The sequence below is a fragment of the Podarcis melisellensis genome (genome assembly GCF_964234715.1).
Source record: "Podarcis melisellensis genome assembly, chromosome: 14".
Taxonomy (NCBI): Eukaryota; Metazoa; Chordata; class Lepidosauria; order Squamata; family Lacertidae; genus Podarcis; species Podarcis melisellensis.
The window spans coordinates 2,744,111-2,764,356 of NC_138546.1; the positions used below are offsets into that span (position 1 = coordinate 2,744,111).

Sequence of the window (20,246 nt, forward strand, 5' to 3'; positions counted from 1 at the left end):
GACAGATGAGGTGATCAGGCACTCCCATTTCTTTAAGAACTTGCCAGAGTTTGCTGTGGTCGACACAGTCAAAGGCTTTTGCATAGTCAATGAAGCAGAAGTAGATGTCTTTCTGGAACTCTCTAGCTTTCTCCATAATCCAGCGCATGTTTGCAATTTGGTCTCTGGTTCCTCTGCCTCTTCTAAATCCAGCTTGCACTTCTGGGAGTTCTCGGTCCACATACTGCTTGAGCCTTCCTTGTAGAATTTTAAGCATAACCTTGCTAGCGTGTGAAATGAGTGCAATTGTGCGGTAGTTGGAGCATTCTTTAGCACTGCCCTTCTTTAGGATTGGGATGTAGACTGATCTTCTCCAATCCTCTGGCCACTGCTGAGTTTTCCAAACTTGCTGGCATATTGAGTGTAGCACCTTAACAGCATCATCTTTTAAAATTTTAAATAGTTCAGCTGGAATACCATCACTTCCACTGGCCTTGTTATTTGCAAAAGACGACTCTACACGTAGACATCACCAGATTGGCAGCATCGAAACCAGATTGATTATATTCTCTGCAGCCAAAGATGGAGAAGCTCAATACAGTCAGCAAAAACAAGACCTGGAGCTGACTGTGGCTCAGATCATCAACTTCTTATAGCAAAATTCAAGCTTAAACTGAAGAAAGTAGGAAAAACCACTGGGCCGGTAAGATATAATCTAAATCAAATCCCTTATGAATACACAGTGGAATTGAGGAACAGGTTTAAGGATTTAGATTTGCTAGACAGAGTGCCTGAAGAACTATGGATGGAGGCTCGCAACATTATACAGGAGGCAGCAATGAAAACCATCCCAATGAAAAGGAAATGCAAGAAAGCAAAGTGGCTGTCCAATGAGGCCTTACAAATAGCGGGGGAGAGAAGGCAAGCAAAATGCAAGGGAGATAGAGAAAGATACAGGAAATTGAATGCAGATTTCCAAAAAGTAGCAAGGAGAGATAAGAAGGCCTTCTTAAACGAGCAATGCAAAGAAAACAACAGAATGGGAAGAACCAGAGATCTGTTCAAGAAAATTGGAGATATGAAAGGAACATTTCATTCAAAGATTGCCATAATAAAGGACAAAAGTGGTAAGGACCTAACAGAAGCAGAAGACATCAAGAAGAGGTGGCAAGAATACACAGAGGAATTATACCAGAAAGGTATGGATGTCTCGTACACCCCAGGTAGTGGGGTTGCTGACCTTGAGCCAGACATCCTGGAGAGTGAAGTCAAATGGGCCTTAGAAAGCACTGCAAATAACAAGGCCAGTGGAAGTGATGGTATTCCAGCTGAACTGTTATAGAATAGCCATCTTCAAATATCTGAAGGGCTGCTACATGAAAGATGGAGCAAGCTTGCTTTCTCCTGCTTTGGAGGACAAGACCTGAACCAATGGATTAAAATGACAAGAAAGGAGATTCCAACTAAACATCAGGAAGAACTTTCTGGTGGTAAGAGCTGTTTGACAGAGGAATGGACTTCCTTGGAAGATGGCAGACTTTCCTTCATTGGAGGTTTCCAAACAGAGACTGGAGAGTCATGTGTCAGAGATTCCTGTTTTGCAGCGGGTGGACTAGATGAACCTGGTGTCCCTTCCCTCTCTACAATTCTATGAACAGTAATAAATCTGCTCCCCACCTCGAAATACACATAGAGAAAAACTTAAAGTAATTGGGTTAATAAATCAAATCACTTTGTCAAACCCAAGTGTCATACCATCAATCCCCATATTGGTAGCCTATATGCATGTTCCTTTGTTGCCACATAGGAAATAAATTTGTGCCAATCTGAATAAAAAAGGTCTGTCCATTTTTCATAAACATGAGTTGTTAGTTTATCCATCAACATTAAAGTTGTGGTAGCCAGTTCCCAAACATCTCTGTATTCAACATTTTCCAATATTTGGACTATGATTAGACACAGGTGGCACTGTAGGTTAAACCACAGAGCCTAGGGCTTGGGGATCAGAAGTTTGGCAGTTCGAATCCCCGCAACGGGGTGAGCTCCCATTGCTCAGTCCCTGCTCCTGCCAACCCAGCAGTTCGAAAGCACCTCAAAGTGCAAGTAGATAAATAGGTACCACTCTGGCGGGAAGGTGAACGGCATTTCCGTGCGCTGCTCTGGTTCACCAGAAGTGGCTTAGTCATGCTGGCCACATGACCCAGAAGCCGGCTCCCTCGGCCAATAAAGCGAGATGAGCGCTGCAACCCCAGAATCGTCCGCAACTGGACCTAATGGTCAGGGGTCCCTTTACCTTTACCTTTAGTCTTGCTGCAGTCATTAAGCTGGTGATTAGACCTTTGTGTGATGAAGTGAGACTCATACATACAATTTGGGGCAGACTGTCCCATACATATGATTTTTGTGCAGCATCTATCCACACAATGCCATCCTCATCAAAACACCATCCTGTATCTCCTATATCTTACCATTTCTGCAGGGATTTTGTTACCTATCAAATTTTCCAGGGAAACAATAAATCTGGGTTAAATGGGAATATGAGACACTGTTTTGATGAGCAGCATGGAGTACAAGATAAACTGCCATGTGGAGCAGCCCTGGGTGTCTTGCTTTTACAGAGGGTGAGCCTCTCTTTGAAATGTTGGCTGGCCTCAGTCCAGTTTAAAGATGGAGGAGGAGGAAGAGGAAAACCTGCAGGGTTCTTGAAGTTGCCCATCAACAGTCACAAAGATTGAGCAAACACGCAGCTCACCTGGTCACTGTCTTTCCCACTAGGATGGGATATATTGCATTTCTTATTTAAATTAAGGTAATGTCTGTCAGCAGGAAACCACTCCTGCTGGTTGAGAGGGGGAGAAGGTTGAGGTTCAGAGTGAATCATGCAATTATAGAACTGCAGAGTCGGAAGGTAACCTGAGGACTTAAAACAAAATAAAAAATTTCCTTCCAGTAGCACCTTAGAGACCAACTAAGTTTGTTATTGGTATGAGCTTTCATGTGCATGCACACTTCTTCAGATACACTGAAACAGAAGTCACCAGACCCAAGTGAGTGCTAACATCAAGGCTCTTTTAAGCTCCTGTGTTTGATGGCTGGTTCACATTGTATTATACTGTCCTAGCTTTTTGAAATGGCTATTGCAAAGCTTTCTTATGGCTCAAGAACACATCTATGGGGGACATCTTCTCAACCATGACTAAGTCTATTTCAATAGCTGGTGCCTCTGCCTACTTCGAAAGTAGGATAGGCTGAGAGATTGTGACTTGCCCATGGGCTTTGCAGCCAGGAGATTTGAAGCAAGGTATCTCGGGCCCATAGCCAGTGTGGCATAATGGTCAGAGTGGGACCTTGGAGAGCAAGGTCTGAATCTCCACTCAGCCATGAAGCTCACTGGGTGACCTTGGGCCAGTCATAATCTCTTAGCTTAACCTACTTCCCAGGGTTGTTGTGAGGATGGAATGAAATGTGGCAAACCATGTACACCACCTTGAGATCCTTAGAACAGTGGCGTAGCGTGGGTTGTCAGCACCCGGGGCAAGGCAAGTAATTTGCGCCCCCTAACCCGTGGATTTGCGCCCCCTAACCCGTAGATTTGCGCCCCCTAACCCTAACCCCCAGATGTTGCGCCCGGTGCGGCCAGCCCCCCCTGCACCCCCCACGCTATGCCACTGCCTTAGAAGAGTAAGGTGGTATATACATGTAATAAACAAAACAAACAACCCCCTGCAACACAGGAATCTCAAGTCCATGACATCCAAGCTCTACTTAAAACCCTCCAAGGAAGGAGAACCCACCACCTCTCATGGGAGACTGTTCCACTGCTGAACTCTCAGAAAGTTCTTCCTGATGTTCTCCTTTCTTTTTTTCTTTTTTCTACTATCCTATAAATATTCAACAATGTCTTTTCAGTACAGTTGGAATCCCTTTTGGACTGATTATTGGACTGCCTTGAGGGCCCCTCTCCAGCACGCAGACTTGCAAAAGGATATTGTGGAGCTGGAAAGAGTTCAGCCAAGGGCAACCCAACTGATCAAGGGAAAGGAGCCGCTCACTTATGAGGAAAGGTTGCCACGTTCGGGACTTCTTGGTTTAGAGGAAAGACGGGTTAAAGGAGACATGCTAGAGGATTATAAGATTATGCATGGCATGGGGAAAGTAGAAGGTTCACGGCAGATCAAAGAAAGGGCTTCTTCATGAAGCACATAGTTAAACAATGCAACTTGCTCCCACAGGAGGCAAGAACCCACCTAAATGTCTTTAAAAAATTAGACAAATTCATGGAGGAGAAGGGAACCAATGGCTCAACTCTGCCTCAACTGTTGGGGGCAGTGGTACCTTTTATCATGTGTGGTGGAACTGCAATGTAACTAAAAAAATATGGGAAATGATATATAATGAAATGGGGAATTTTTTTTTAAATAACCTTTATTTTTTTAAAAAACAGAAGCTTTTCTATGAGGAATTATAGGTACCGAAATTCCAAAAGATCAGAGGAAATTTTTTATGTATGCTACAACGGCCGCCCAGATGTTACTAGCCCAGAGGTGGAAGGGCAAGACAGCCCTGACCAGAGAAGAATGGCAAACCAAATTACCGTATTTTTCGCTCTATAAGACGCACCAGATCACAAGATGCACCTAGTTTTTGGAGGAGGGAAACAAGAAAAAAAAATTCTAAATCTCAGAAGCCAGAACAGCAAAAGGGATCGCTGTGCAGTGAAAGCAGCAATCCCTCTTGCTGTTCTGGCTTCTGTGATAGATGTGCAGCCTGCATTCACTCCATAAGACGCACACACATTTCCCCTTACTTTTTAGGAGGGAAAAAGTGAGTCCTATAGAGCAAAAAATACGGTAATGGACTATGCTGAAATGGAAAAATTAACAGGGAAGCTAAGGAATCAAGAAGACAAGAAATTTAAAAAGGGGAGGATGTTTATAATGTACATACAAAATCATTGTAAACATGTTAAAACAGTAGCAGGATTTTAAATACACTTGTAATGTAATTGATTATACAGTGGTACCTCGGGTTAAGAACTTAATTCATTGTGGAGGTCCATTCTTAACCTGAGGTATCACTTTAGCTAATGGGGCCTCCCACCACCACCACTGCGTGATTTCTGTTCTCATCCTGAAGCAAAGTTCTTAACCCGAGATACTATTTCTGGGTTAACGGAGTCTGTAACCCAAGGTACCACTGTGTAGATACCTTAGGACGATGAAAAACTGGAGAAGTTTGATATGCAGTTGAAAATAGAATTAGAAGGACCCATGGAGGTGATGGGGGGAAGTCAAGAGATTTAGAATAATCTCGTTATTTGAATTTTGTACTGTATTTTAGTTGTATGTTTCTTCTTTTGTTGTCTCTTTTTGTTCTCTTTTTATTCCTTTTGAAAATCAAATAAAAAGGTTTATTTTAAAAAAAGCTGTTGGGGGCAGTAATGATCCTGAATGCCAAATACTGGAACCTACAGGAGGGGAGAGTAGTCCTGCACCCGTGTCTTTCTTGTGGAGGCAACTGGTTGGCCACTGTGAGAACAGGATGCTGGACATAGATCTGATCCAGCAGACTCTTCTTAATGACCGCTCCCCACATTAAATGGGGGGGGCCCTTTGCGTGGTCGTGCACAGCTCCCGGGACCCTATGCGGCACCATTAGCACAGGCTTGGCTTCGCCTCCCCCCAGGTGAGATACCTGGAGGTCTCCGCCTACCTCAGCCAGTTGCCCAATCCTGCCTCGGGAAGCGTTGCCAAGGTAATCAGGCAGCGGCGTAGCGTGGGTTGTCAGCACCCGGGGCAAGGCAAGTAATTTGCGCCCCCTAACTCCTAACCTGCCTCCGCTGCCAGCTTCTTCTTGCTGCTGCCTGGGCTGGGGTATTTACGGTAAGGTAGCCACGGCGGTGGCGGCGGGTCCATGTCAGGTGATCTGAGGCGAGTTGCCGCTGGCGCTGCCGCCCAAACGACGCCGCTTGCCCGGAGGAGGAGGAGGGCAGAGAAGCGAGGAAAATGCAACATGGCCCAGCCACTGCGGCAGCAGCGGCGGCGGGGCTGTGAGGAGGGGCTGCCTGGCGCACCCCTGACGGCGGGGACCGCGGCGAGCGCTGAGAGCCCCTGCCTGCCGGACGCCTTCAGCCCGGACGCGTGCACAGCTCGTCGGTTCCGCGAGACATGGGGCTCTGCTACAGCCTGCGCCCGAGGCTCTTCGGTGACTCCGGAGGCAGCAAGCGCGCCCCCCCCCGATGTTGCACCCGGTGCGGCCGGGCCCCCCCTGCACCCCCCACGCTACACCACTGTAATCAGGCCAGGTAGGGGGAGGGACTACCTGCCCACACAATAGAGGGAGGATCTTACCTGGGAATCGTCAGTTGGCTCCAGAGCTTCTCCCACCCTACCCACCCTCAGTTAAGACTTCTTTTGCAGGTTAACCTTTTCTCAACAGGTACGCAGGTGCTGCTACATCAGGGTCGCTGCTGAAGGGCCGGAAAAGAAATCCCCTGCAGTGGCAGGTTTGCCTTTACGTCACAACTTTGGGGGTATCAGGCCTTGGGCGGAACCCTTTAGTCTATCTTCCCTGAATGGGCAGGGGGAGTGCAGTGGTGACCCACGCCCCCTTCCTCTTTGCTGTGGTGATACCAAGGTTCCCCGTTAAAGGGGTTGTTTGAGGGGAGGCTTTAGCCGTACGCCTACAGGTCGTCATTGCTCTCCCCTGTGACGGTGGCGTAACGGGGGCGGGCTCTCTCTGCATATGTTCTCCAGAGCCAGCCCTCCCCCCCCAATACTGGATAACCCTGATGTTCCCCAGATCCCTGGCGGGGGACTGGGAGGGATAAAGGCCCAATGCCTGAGCCAAGGTCTACCCACATCTGAAATATAATAAAGTTGGGGCCAATTTTAATCCCATAGCACATTGTCTTGAGTTATTATTCCACACGGGGGGCTGCCCAGGGTTTGGGGGACTCTGCCTGTCCATGCAGAAGAATTTCCAGGGCCACTAGAAAGGCAGAAGTTACTATTTCAGGACTTTCCTAATGGCCCCCTGTGAAAGGTTGCCTCAAAGGGCACAGGACCCACAGCCAATCTGGCTCTTGAAACCACGTCTCCCCTGTCACTGTGCCGGCAGAGAGGGGCCTGTCTTGGCCTTGGCAGGTGGGAAATGTAGAACGCACACCCAGTCTTAGGCCACTTGCATTCTTGCAAGGAAACACAGCAGACTAGATTGGAGCTGCCATAAAAACAGAGGCAGTTGAGTATGTAATAGAAGGAGTGCCACAAAACCACAAGAGCCTGTGGATGTTTCAGAGGACAGCAAAAATATCCTCCAGCAGCTGGAAAGGTGAGCATGACAAATACAGACTAGATTGCAACTGCCATTCAAGCATAGATGTGATCATTGGCAATGTAAGTGAAGGAATGCCACAAAACTAAGAGGGTTAAGAGGAGCTTTTTTTCCCTGGGGGTACTCACAGGTACGCAGAACCAGCACCCTTTTTTCCTTGAAGAAATGCAGTGGTTAAAAATATGGCACTTACTGTAAACCATTTCATGGTGAGTACCAGCACCAAGAAAAGCAATGGAGCTAGCAAATGTTTTAGAAAGCAGCTAAATGACCCTCGGAGTCTTTTGAGATCAAGAAGGCACCTTCTTCCCTGTACTCTTTTCGGCTCCTTCGAAACACATCCCTATCTAGACAAGATGCTTAGAAAGTCTAGGTGATTTTAATCTGTTTTAGTATTTTAACTTCCATATGTTTTAAAGTAGAGTTGATTTTTTTAAAAAAAATGATTTCACCTTTTTATCTTTTGTAAACCGCTTTTAGGTTTTCTCTTTTTTGCAGCCAAGCGGTGTATAAATTTTATAAAATAAATGAGGTTCACAGAAGCAACCAGCCTCTCCCTGTCAACTATAGAGGAGGCTTAGAAAGATTGGGGGGCGGTACCCCAGGGTGCCCACTTGCAAAATCCGACCCACCCCCCACCCCTAGGCGCTTTCGCTCCTGCTTTGCGCGCCCTGGTTGCAACGCTTCCCGCGTACCAAGCGCGCTGTCGCGGACTCTAGCGCTCTTCTCAATTTGTCAAGGTGATTGCGCGCGCCTGTGCGCACACTTCTCTTTTAAAGTTTTTCTGCAACTCGGCTTCCTGCCTCTCTTCCCCCCCCCCCCCCCTTCCCTTTTACCCCGCCTCCCGGCCTTTCTCCGCGAAGCCTCATCCGCGCCCCTCCGCCGGGCGTCCTCAGCGCGGCTGACTCCTCTCCTCTGCCAGCAACTGCCTCGCGTCGGATCCGAGCAGCAACAAGCGCCAAGGATGCGCTCCGGGATCGCCCTCTGGGCAGGCAGTCCGGCTCGCGAAGATAATTGACAAAAGACACCAGAGCCGGTAAGACCCGCTTCGTTTCCGATTCTGCTTCAAGTTTTGTTTCTCTTTCAATACCGAAGTAAAAACTGGCTGGGAAACTCGGTTCCAACGCGAACTTTATGGGACCGATCATCGACTCTCTTCCTGGCGCACGTGGTTAAGGATTGGCAAAATAATCTTTGGCCACTCTCGCTTGCTCAGTCCTGGGCACCGTGGCTTGCCTACTCCGGAGTAAGCCCAGCAGTGCCTTCAGGAAGGAGGCAGTGGCGGAGAGTTATTGGTCTATTTCATTTATCTCATAAAATTTATACATCGCTTGATTTTTTTAAAAAGGAAAAAACCTCAAAGTGGTTTACAAAAAGAAGAAAGCAATAAAATTATGTGCAAAAGCAGTTAAAAACAACTATTAAAAATTCTAAGTCAGTGATAAAAAGCACATGTCAGCATGCTACCTGGCTGGACGGGCTCATCTAAACAAAAAGCAGGTGTTTTGGCAGGTGCCAAAAAAAATTACAGTCAATAGGCAGAGAGTTCCAAAGGGCCATTGCTACTTTAAAGATAGATTTATTACCAATGTGGAAGGAATATTATGTGGCGCCAATAAGAGGGCCGGTTCTGCAGATCAAAGCGGTGGAGCAACGCCCACAGTCCTAGTTATTACTCCCAATTTGAACTTTGACTACAACCAATAGCAGATTTCCTCTTCCCCTCCCCAAACCCAGAAATCACCTGGAAGTCACTGAAATTGCCTCCATCAGCTGGAGAACTTGGCCTTCACATGGGCACAGTGGGAAAGATCTTCTCACTTACTACAGAAGAGGAGGTGGTGGTATCCCAGAGTTTAGGCAGGAATCCTAACTCCATTTTCCTGGGAATAAGCCCCACTGGATTTAATAGGATTTACTTCTGAATAGGCATGATTAGCCTTGCACCGCAAGTCCCCATTCTCTGATGTAACCAAGCATATCTATACCTAACTGAAAGTAGGATTCCCTCCATTATAAAAGCTGGCGCAAGAGCTTATTGTTTATCTATTTTTCAAAATGATCACTTAATGTAACAAAATCTCTGGATGGTTTACATCCTTCTCCCATTTTCCTTCCTTTCCTTCCTTGTCTCCCCTGATTGTAAGGTCTTTGGGGGCAGGGATCTGCCCTGTTATCCTTCATAAAAGAGGCAGATCGATGACAATTCATCTGTCTACCATCACCATCATCAGTGCGACAGCAACTCTCTCCTAAACTGAAATAGTCTTCATGAGTCAGACTCAACGGGACTTGTACATGCATGACTCAATTCATCTATACGAGGTTTTTTTTTATTCATTCATTCATTCATTTACACATAACATTTCTGTTCCACTCTTCTTGTCCCCCTGCACCACATGGAGTGGCTTACAACAATTTAAAATTGCAAGACAGTTAAAAATATTAAAATACATGTAATAACAAACTTAAAAATTAATTTGTTAAAAATGAGCAATGGCCTAGATCAGAGGTTTTCAACCTTTTTGGGTCCACAGCTCTTTTGACCAACTGCATTCTTTCTGTGGCACCTCTGCTAGGCTCAGGAGCCCAGTTATGTCACCCCTTGCCTGCAGAGCTGGCGGCCCCTCACCCCTTTTCAAACACCCTCCCTTGTGGAGTGGTCCCTCAGCCACCGCTGCCTCCTCCTTAGGAGTCCTCTGGGCAGCCACAGCTGCTGCCCCTGGCTCTGAGCTGCCCCCCTCTGACCCAAGGAGAGGTGCCTCCTCACACTGCCCCACATGCAGTGGGAAGCACCCCCTGGCCAGCCCCAGAGGCACCATTCTCCTGGGAAGCTTGTAGCCAGGGCAGCTGCAACAAACAGCTGTGCAAGCCTTTGGGAAGCAGAGATATGAAAGGGCACCAGAGGAGGGAAGGAAGGAAAGAGGGACAGAGGCCAGTGTTGCCTGCAGCACCCCTAACCATCATTCAAGGCACCCCAGGATGCCACAGCAGACAGGTTGAAAACCACTGGCCTAGATCACAGAAAAAAATGTCTGCGTATGTAAGTCGTAGCAGGCAAAAGTCTGCCATAATTGTTGCTGTTTAGTCATTTAGTCCTATCCGACTCTTCGTGACCCCCTGGAGCAGAGCACCCCAAGCACTCCTGTCTTCCACTGCCTCCCGCAGTTTGGTCAAACTCATGTTGGTAGCTTCGAGAACACTGTCCCACCATCTCGTCCTCTGTCGTCCCCTTCTCCTTGTGCCCTCCATCTTTCCCAACATCAGGGTCTTTTCCAGGGAGTCTTCTCTTCTCATGAGGTGGCCAAAGTATTGGAGCCTCAGCTTCAGGATCTGTCCTTCCAGGGAGCACTCAGGGCTGATTTCCTTCAGAATGGAGAGGTTTGATCTTCTTGCAGTCCATGGGACTCTCAAGAGTCTCCTCCAGCACCATGTATGGTGCTGCCATAATTAAAGATGCCTTTTCTGGCTGGAGAAAGAAAGCCAAAGGGTGGGGTAGGGGTGGATACTTCATGGGGTGAAGTATTCCACAATATGGATGCAGCCACTGATGTATTCTACTGGGCTAGTGTGGAAATACCAGAGCATCATTTGGAACCCTAATTTTTGATGTGCACCAGTCCTATAAGGAGCGGTTGAAAGAGCTGACTGTGTTCAAGCCCAGAGAAGAGAAGAATCAGGGGAGACATGATTCCTGCCCCCCCCCCAAAAGACCACAGGAACTGTAGTTTACCACTCACAGCACCCTCACAAACAGGATTATTTGTGGGAAGCCATGTGCTTCAAATGTGTGGTGCGTCTATCACGACAGTGATCTTTAAATATCTGGGTGATAGGCTGGTCACGCAGGACAGGCCAAGCGTGTTATCTGTTGCTTCAGAGGGGCAAAGAATGGAAATGGAAGATTTGGGCTAAAGGTTAGGAGAGGCTTCCTGCTGCTAAGAGATCCTGGGCAGTGGGAGCAGCCAGCCTCCAGAGACATCCTGCTCTCCTTGGCTGGAGGCATTTCAGCAGAGGCTAGACCGGGCCATCTGCCTGGTTTGCTGTTATTGCAAGATCCTGCATTGAGCAAAAGGGCTGGGCTGCCAGGGTCCCTTCCAGCTCTGACAATCTATGACTCTGCATTTGTTCCTTTGCAAGGGGAAATTTCCTCTGTGTCTGCTCAGGGGCACTTGGTGCATTCTGGAGTGTTGAGTGTTGGCTCTGAGCACAGGCACAGGGGACCTGAGACATGGCACACATTAACCTCTTCCTTTGGTACTTCAGCAACCTGGCGGAAAGCAAGCAAGGCTATCTTGCCACTCCAGATGCTTCCAAAGGAACAGCAACTGCAAGGAAGAGGAAGAAAAGGAGCAAAAGGAGGTGGGAGAGAGGCAGTTTTGACAAGTGGCCTCTGTAGATTGTATGCATACGAGCCTGGAGAGTTTGAATTTCTTCCTATCATATGGCTTTCCCTTTCAGGCTTTCTGGGCCAGACACCTTTCTCTTTCAAGAGATTCCTGAATGTTGCAGTTCATTCTTGAGCATGTTCCAAGGCAGAAGCTGGCAGAAAGCAGATTTGGCATCTAGCGGGTAGATCACTGGGCAATCTGCGGTAGATCGGCAAGCCTTTCTGATTCTAAACATGTTAACAAAACTGAATAATATTGCACATAGACAAATAATTGCCTGTTTTTCAGCCCCCTGTAAAATAGGAGCATTACCTGGTTGTCTTTGGCAAGATCTTTGTTCAACTCCGCTGGCTGCTTTGAGGTTAGCAACCCTGATAATTTAAGAATTCAGATGTTGATCTGTTCTGGTAGATGCAGACCAGCCAGTGCCGGATTTACATATAAGTTAAACAAGCAATACCTTAGGGCCCCACTCTTTTGGGGGGACGCCCAAAAAATGTAAAGGAAAAAAACAACTGGATGTACATTTCCAAAATATAAGATAAAATACATATTTTGTTATGTGCAAATAGCTTTGGATACCTATTAGGTCCATAAAATACCATATTCAACACACAAAACCAGCGACAATTTGTTGTTGACAAAGGACAGCTGGACATATAAAGGGCCCCATTACCTTCAGTAGCTTAGGGCCTCATCAAACCTCAATCCGGCCCTGAGACTAGCCCATTGCGTGGCTCATTCTGGTACCTGACACTGAGCCAGCATTTTGTATCTGACTCTTCTCTGGTAGACCATGAGAGTTCTAGTAAAAAGGAAGGAAGACGATCCCACCGCAAGCTTGAGGTCTGTCCACCACAGCTGCAGGGTGCCTCTTGGTCCTCACCATCCCCACCACAAAAGCAGCACACTTCCTACAACGCAGCCATTGCTTCATGTTGCACAGAGAAAATCAGGAGTGGTGGGCAAGTTGCCTTTCAGGGAAGCTCTGCCACAGTTCCTGAGTTTCTCACTGATCCTGTTCCCTGGTGCACTCTTTGAAAACCTTTCTTTGGTGATCCCTAGCAGCCGAGTAAGATTGTCTTCCATAAACATGGTCTTAACAGTGAGTCCACAAGTGACTGTGGAGGCCAATTCTGGATCCACACGTCCTTCCACAGTGGGGACATAGGTTTCCGGGCAGGAGTTGATCGCGGTGTGGATTTGCCAAGCGTGCCTTCCTCTTAGCACGTTTCTCCCTTGCGTCCTGAGTTCGAGTGTCTTCAAAGCCCATGACACCTTCGGCATGCAGCACCCTGGGTCTGGTCTACATGGGCAACAGAGAGCCCAAGATTAGAATTAATGGAGGTGGCATCATGGACTGTACCACCTCAGACTGCAAGAGGGGAAATCAGGCTGTTGGAAATTATTTGCTATAGTACAAAAACAGCAGGGAGCCTGCAAGTAGAAAATTAGCAGCAGGAAAAGGCAGAAGTAGAAGCTGATGTTTTCTCTTTACGGTCAGTTTTTTGTTTTTGTTTTATGTAGCATTCAGAAATGACATTCCCCACCCACAGTCTGCAGAGATGCAATCCATTCCACTGTCTCTGCTTTCGCACCTGTGCATGCAGACTGGGCCTAAATGGTTGCGGTCAGAATGGGGTGCACAGGCTTCAGGCTTGCGGGACCTATATTTTGCTAGAATCCTAAAGTCCATTAACCATCGCCAGGGCTGGGTGGGTGCAGGGCAGTTGGTGATGGCAGATACAGCGGCTCAAGTGAAGGAGGTAATTCCCAGCATATCCCTATCTGAGTTCCTAGCACCGATTTCAGAATCAGGACTGAGATTACAGAACTGAGATCCACCCCCCCAAGCATTCTTGGGGCACTTCCACATGGCCTGTATATGTACCATTCTGTCTTCAGAAAGAGTAGGCAGCTCCAGCTATTTAATGAGCACAGTTATCTCACACTTACCAGTGCATCTCCCTGTCAATTTCCTTACTGCAAAAAAAGTCTGATCTTTTAGGGAAGCGGGTTTGTTTCGCAAGACCTCCCAATCAATTATAATTGTGCAACCTGACTTTGTCTGTGTGTGTAGGACTCCCACCCTGAAAACAACATCAGTCTGGGAAAACCCTTTGTTTCAGGAGCCTTATTTGGGACTTGGGGAGGAAAGAGTTTTGTTGCCACTGTTGCCATTGGCAAACACTTATGAGTCATATACAGTGGTGCCTCAGGTTAAGAACTTAATTCATTCTGGAGGTCCGTTCTTAACCTGAAACTGTTCTTAACCTGAAGCACCACTTTAGCTAATGGGGCCTCCTGCTGCCGCCATGCTGCCGGAGCACGATTTCTCATCCTGAAGCAAAGTTCTTAACCCAAGGTACTATTTCTGGTTTAGTGGAGTCTGTTACCTGAAGCATATGTAACCTGAAGCATATGTAATCTGAAGCATCTGTAACCCGAGGTACCACTGTACTATTGTAGATCTACCTTCTGGCTGACTCTGCCTTCCAGCATCCTGCAAGTAGGATCATAGATCATAGAATCATAGAAGTGTAGAGTTGGAAGGGACCGTGAGGATCATCTAGCCCAACCCCCAGAAATGCAGGACTATGCATCTGTCCCATGCGGGGATCGGACCTGCAACCTTGGCATTATGAGCACCACACTCTAACCAACTGAGCTATGTAGGATCACCCCCATGCTGTAAGCTGTTCTCAGATGTCTTCTAAATGTTAGGTAGTTGTTTATCTCTTTGACATCTGATGGGAGGGCGTTCCACAGGGCGGGCGCCACTACCGAGAAGGCCCTCTGCCTGGTTCCCTGTAACCTCAGTGTCCGGGCTAAACGATGGGGGTGGAGATGATCCTTCAGGTCTACTGGGCCAAGGCCGTTTAGGGCTTTAAAGGTCAGCACCAACACTTTGAATTGTGCTCGGAAACATACTGGGAGCCAATGTAGGTCTTTCAAGACCGGTGTTATGTGGTCTCAGCAGCCGCCCCCAGTCACCAGTCTAGCTGCCGCATTCTGGATTAGTTGTAGTTTCTGGGTCACCTTCAAAGGTAGCCCCACATAGAGCGCATTGCAGTAGTCCAAGCGGGAGATAACTAGAGCATGCACCACTCTGGCAAGACAGTCCACGGGCAAGGAGGGTCTCATCCTGCGTACCAGATGGAGCTGGTAGACAGCTGCCCTGGATACAGAATTGACCTGTAGCTCCATGGACAGCTGTGAGTCCAAAATGACTTCCAGGCTGCACACCTGGTCCTTCAGGGGCACAGTTACCCCATTCAGGACCAGGGAGTCCTCCACACCTGCCCGCCCTCTGTCCCCCCAAAACAGTACTTCTGTCTTGTCAGGATTCATCCTCCACCCATTAGCCGCCATCCAGAATATGCTCTAACCCCCTGAGCTGCGCACTTTCCCTTGCATGTGGCTTGGGAAGAGGTTTTCTTGAAAAGCTGCATACACTTTTATTAAATTAATAGAAATAAATGAGATCACGGCTGGGGCAAGGTGAACTGGGGAAAGGATGTTTTGATCCTCAGACACACAGCTGGGGGGGGGACATTTTCCCTCCCTCGCTGTGCTTCCCTTTCGGGAAAGGATGTGTGACACAGACTTTGTCCTATAAATAGTCCCTTTGCATGTTACTCATTCACAATCTCGTCTTCTTCCTCTTCTCTGTTTCTTTCTTCTGGCCTCCCACACACTCTTCTCTCCTTCCCACAGTTTGCCGCGCTCTTAACTGCAGGCCCCGCCGTGATTATTTTGCTAGCAGAACTCTCACTGCTGCTTCCTCCCCAGCGACGGTGTTTCGCCCACGTGTTTCCTCTCCCTTTCGCTTCCCTTGATCGCAGGCAAAAGAGGAAAAGGACGGTGCCGGCTGGCCTGCGGGGAAGACATAGCCTTGCTAGTTAGTCTGTGAAGCCTTGGGATGCATTTGTGTACAGAGAGTCCCTGCACATGCTCAGAGGCACTCTCCTCTCTGCAGTTGTTTCATGTGTTTCCAGGCTGCACCCTGGGCTTGGAAACAGGTTCTGGGGCTGAGCCCTCACAGGCAAGACAGTTAGTAAGACAGAGTTTGCACTTAATGGTTAGAGTGCCGGGCTTGGGAGAGTCCAGAGTTCGAATCCCACACTCGGGCCTGAAGCTCACTGGGTGACCAGTCAACTGCCTCTCTCTCAGCCTAATCTACATTGCAGGACTGCTGTGGAGATTAAAATAGGAGGGGGAATAACCATGTACACCAGGTTGGGCTCCTCAGAGAAAAAGGGGGGGTGGACATAAAAGAAATTAAATAAATAAATAGGTCACTATAAATAAGTCTCTAAAACCACCCACCAAATCTGTCAATTTGGGGAGCTGTTGATTTTGGTTTCTCTTAGTTTCGCATTTTCCCGTTCTCCACATTTCAACATCAGTTTGTGATTTCCTATCTTACTTTTTTTTTTTAAGTCCTCGTGAAAATTCATCAGCATCTTAATGTAAATTTCTCTCAATATTTGCAAGGAATTCCCCCGAATAGAATGCATTTTGGCATGGTATTTTTTACATTTTTATGCATGCCTCACCCAAACATGCAGATTTTTGCACACATTGATTGGCTGGAGACAGTGACGTCTTTAGCATATGCGCCACTGGGTGCAAAGATCCACCCAGCGCCCCCAATTTTACTTTAGCCACCCCCAAAGGTGTCAAAGGTGCAGCTGACCCCTCTGCCGCATAGCAACTCAATACAATATGTAACATAATATTTTGATGTAAGAGTTAATTTCGTGTGCCGTTGTGAATGCCAAGCGCCGCCGCTAGCACAGCGCATCTTTGGTAAATGAGCACACAAAGTCGAAAGTCCTTTAGTGAAACAGTAGGTATACATTTCGGTAATACCTAGGTATATATGTATTTTGTTTTTCTAGCTTGATCAAAATTATTTATTATTTCATAACAGGTAGGTAGTTAAGAACCTAGTGCCGCCCCCTGAATTTGGCGCCCAGGTGCCCTGCACCTCTTGCACCCCAAGGTAAAGATGGCCCTGCATGGAGAAGCACATTGCAAAAAATAAAAATGGAAATTTCGATGGAGATTCGCTTGTTGTGCGATTCATAGGTCTGAATGGGATTTCTGCCCCATCCTTACCTGCAGCCAAGGGGAACCATGTGAGTTTACAGCACGGCTGATGGTGCCAACTGGGGCTAATGGGAGCTGTGCTCCCGAAATATCTGCAGGGCACCAGGTTGGGGAATGCTGCTTTCGCGGGTTGGGCAGCCTCCCTGGGACAGTTCCAGTCTGTGTTACCAAATTTCTCAGCATGCCATGCTTGAATCCTGCTGGATTATTAGGTAAAGGTAAAGGGACCCCTGACCATTAGGTCCAGTCGTGGCCGACTCTGGGGTTGCGGTGCTCATCTCGCTTTATTGGCCGAGGGAGCCGGCATACAGCTTCCGGGTCATGTGGCCAGCATGACTAAGCCGCTTCTGGAGAACCAGAGCAGTGCACGGAAACACCGTTTACCTTCCCGCCAGAGCGGTACCTATTTATCTACTTGCACTTTGGTGTGCTTTCGAACTGCTAGGTTGGCAGGAGCAGGGACCGAGCAATGGGAGCTCACCCCATCACGGGGATTCGAGCTGCCGACCTTCTGATCGGCAAGCCCTAGGCTCTGTGGTTTAACCAACAGTGCCACCCGCGTCCCTTGCTGGATTATTACGATGTTTTAACAACCTAATAGTGCAGTAGCAGGGTGTTACATCACACTATATACAAAGCAAGCAAACAAGAAATAGTAAGAGAAAGAAATCGATCAGCATTCGTCTGTCTCGGGAGACAATGAAGGAGTGCGCCTTCACAAAGGAAGGTTGCAGAGCCTGCTGTGGCTGTAGAAGCAGATATGGGAGAGACATGTTTTGTTGCAGCTGGGGCAAATGAAGGCGTCTAGTTGTGCTGCTGCAGATGCATCATGGCATTTCTTCTCTCTGCGCTCCTCCCAGTGGTCATTCTGCATAGATGTCGCTGAGACAGGAGTGAATAAATGGGGAAACACCAATGTAAATCAAGACACCCATATTTCCCGAGCTGGTGTGGATGGTGAATGTTGAGCATCTAAGTCTGAAACATAATAATGTCCCACCAGATGACATAAATGCATTCTGGACCCTCCTTCGCTCTGGAGACACACAGTTTATGTGTGATTCCCTCCACACGCAATAGCCAAAGTCCGTAAGTTCTTATACCACACAGAGAAATGCCAATATTTCACCGTTTTCCCATTCTGGGCTATTGAAATCCTAGCTGCAGACAACACCCATGTCAAAAGCAAATTCTTAGGTGTTGAATTTATTGCTGCATTTTTACTACCAGAGAACGGGAGAGATGATTGTGGGATTTCATGCCTCGGGTCCCCAAACAACTTGGGTGGCCTTGAGTCCTATACACCCTGACTTTTGGGGTAGCACCAATTGCTGTTCCCCTTTAGGCAGCGACATGCTTTTACATGGTTTCCCATGGCTGGGCTACCGAAATCCTGGCTGCAGCTAACATCCACGTCAAAAGCTCTTTAGAGTGGGGAGCTCCCATGTTGCGTCCATGTCTTCAGCTGTGGGAAAGCTTGATTGACTTAGTTTAGATATTTCTTGATATCCTTGAGACCAGAATAATGAATCTCGCTGGTTTTGATGGTCAGGCTCCTTCGCAAAGCCTCCCCTTCGCTTCGCTTTCTGCTGCCTCAAAGCCCATCACAGGACGTTCCATCAGGATAACAGATGGACAGCAACTCTGCGTCCCCAGACCATGTAAACAAGTTGTATAGCTCCCAGCCTTTTGCTGTTTTATTTGTCGTGGGGAACTTTGGCATTGACCTCTGTTGGGAAGACTCTGGTTTATTAAAGTGCCTTCTCTCCGCTGCTCCTTTCATTATTATTTTTTAAGCTTGGTAGTTTATTTTCAGTTCTGCTGATGGAATGCTCACAGGCATAGATACATGTTTGTGTGTGGAAACGCCTAAGAGTTCCTCGCCTGTGCAAACGTTCCCACTGCTTAGAGGCTGCTCCCCACCCCCTCCAGCTCGGTTCAATAGTTTTAATGGAGGTGAACATTTTTTTGAGACTAGCCTTTCTGTTTTCCAATATCTTTGCGGGCTTTTAGAGTTACATTGGGTTGCTCTCAGAGGTGCGTAATTGGAACCTGTAGCACGAAGCCAATGAGTTGAAAAAAAGGGGGGAAGCATGTCTCTCCACTTCTTTCGCTCCTCTTTGATTCCCTGCAAAAGTTGCTTGGGGTTTTGCCCCTTTTCACTAGAGCAGGGTCAGCAACCTGTGGCCCTAGGACTACAGACAGCCCCGTGGAGAAATTTCAACAGCCCTCGTAAAATAATCCATACAAACCACTGGAAGGAGCACTGCGTCTCTGCAGCAGATGAAGAGGGGGGAAACAGAGAGTGAATGGGAGTAGCTCCACCCACTTGGGGCTCTGGCCCCACCCACTTCTGGCTTTGGCCCCGCCCACAGTTAGCATGCAGCTCCTGACAGATGTCCAGCAACATCTGGTACAAAGACAAGAGTCACCTTCATTGCTCAGCCAAGTGTTGCCCCTAGCCCTTCTTCTTCTTCTTCTTCTTCTTCTTCTTCTTCTTCTTCTTCTTCTTCTTCTTCTTCTTCTTCTTCTTCTTCTTCTTTGGCTGTCAGGGCGGTTCACAACATAAAGTTACAATTTAAAAAGGTCGGCGGTTCGAATCCCCGCAACGGGATGAGCTCCCAATGCTCGGTCCCAGCTCCTGCCAACCTAGCACTTCGAAAGCACGTCAAAGTGCAAGTAGATGAATAGGTACCGCTCCGGCGGGAAGGTCAACGGCATTTCTGTGCGCTGCTCTGGTTCGCCAGAAGCGGCTTAGTCATGCTGGCCACATGACCCGGAAGCTGTACGCCGGCTCCCTCGGCCAGTAAAGAGAGATGAGCACCGCAACCCCAGAGTCGGCCATGACTAGACCTAATGGTCAGGGGTCCCTTTACCTTTACTAGGTCAAAACCAGCACTTTGAATTGGGCTCAGGAACTAACCAGCAACCAATGCAGTCGGGCCAGAATTGGTGTTATATGCTCAAACCGCCTTGCCCCGGTGAGCAACCTGGCTGCTGAATTCTGCACCAGCTGAAGTTTCCAAACTCTCTTCAGAGGCAGCCCTATGTATAACGCATTGCAGGAATCTATAGGTGGCCCCTGGAAGTTTCCCGCACCCCAGCACTGAGAGCTCAAGGTAGGACAGTTGGAAACCTAACATTCAAGTTCCATGCTGCTGTAAAAGGTTCCAGGCGAGGTGCAATAGACTCAGCAGGAAGAAAAGATGCACAACCCATTCTAATCAGGTCCCTTTGCTGCCTGCCGCGCAGCGGAAGAGGAGCGTATCAACTATCACCAGAAGATTATGGAAAATGTCAGTCCAAGGCTATAATCCTCCAGCCAATTCCTCTGAAAGCAGCCTGCCGACTTTGCTGGAACTACCCCAGAGTAAAGCGTCTGGAGACACACACCCGCCCTGGCCCTAAATGTTTGACATGCTTTTG

At 47.8% G+C, this 20,246-nt stretch overlaps 1 protein-coding gene across 3 annotated transcripts in view; it reads left to right on the forward strand.

The window, feature by feature from the left end:
• Nucleotides 1-8,175: 8,175 nt before the first annotated feature.
• Nucleotides 8,176-20,246, forward strand: part of CARD11 (caspase recruitment domain family member 11) — a 313,312-nt gene continuing 301,241 nt past the window's right edge. For 2 of the 3 annotated variants that reach the window (XM_081889080.1, XM_081889078.1), the window contains exon 1: nucleotides 8,176-8,350. The gene's annotated coding sequence lies outside the window, so the exon portion shown is untranslated. The remainder of the gene's footprint in view (nucleotides 8,351-20,246) is intronic. The other variant, XM_081889081.1, reaches the window with a different exon arrangement.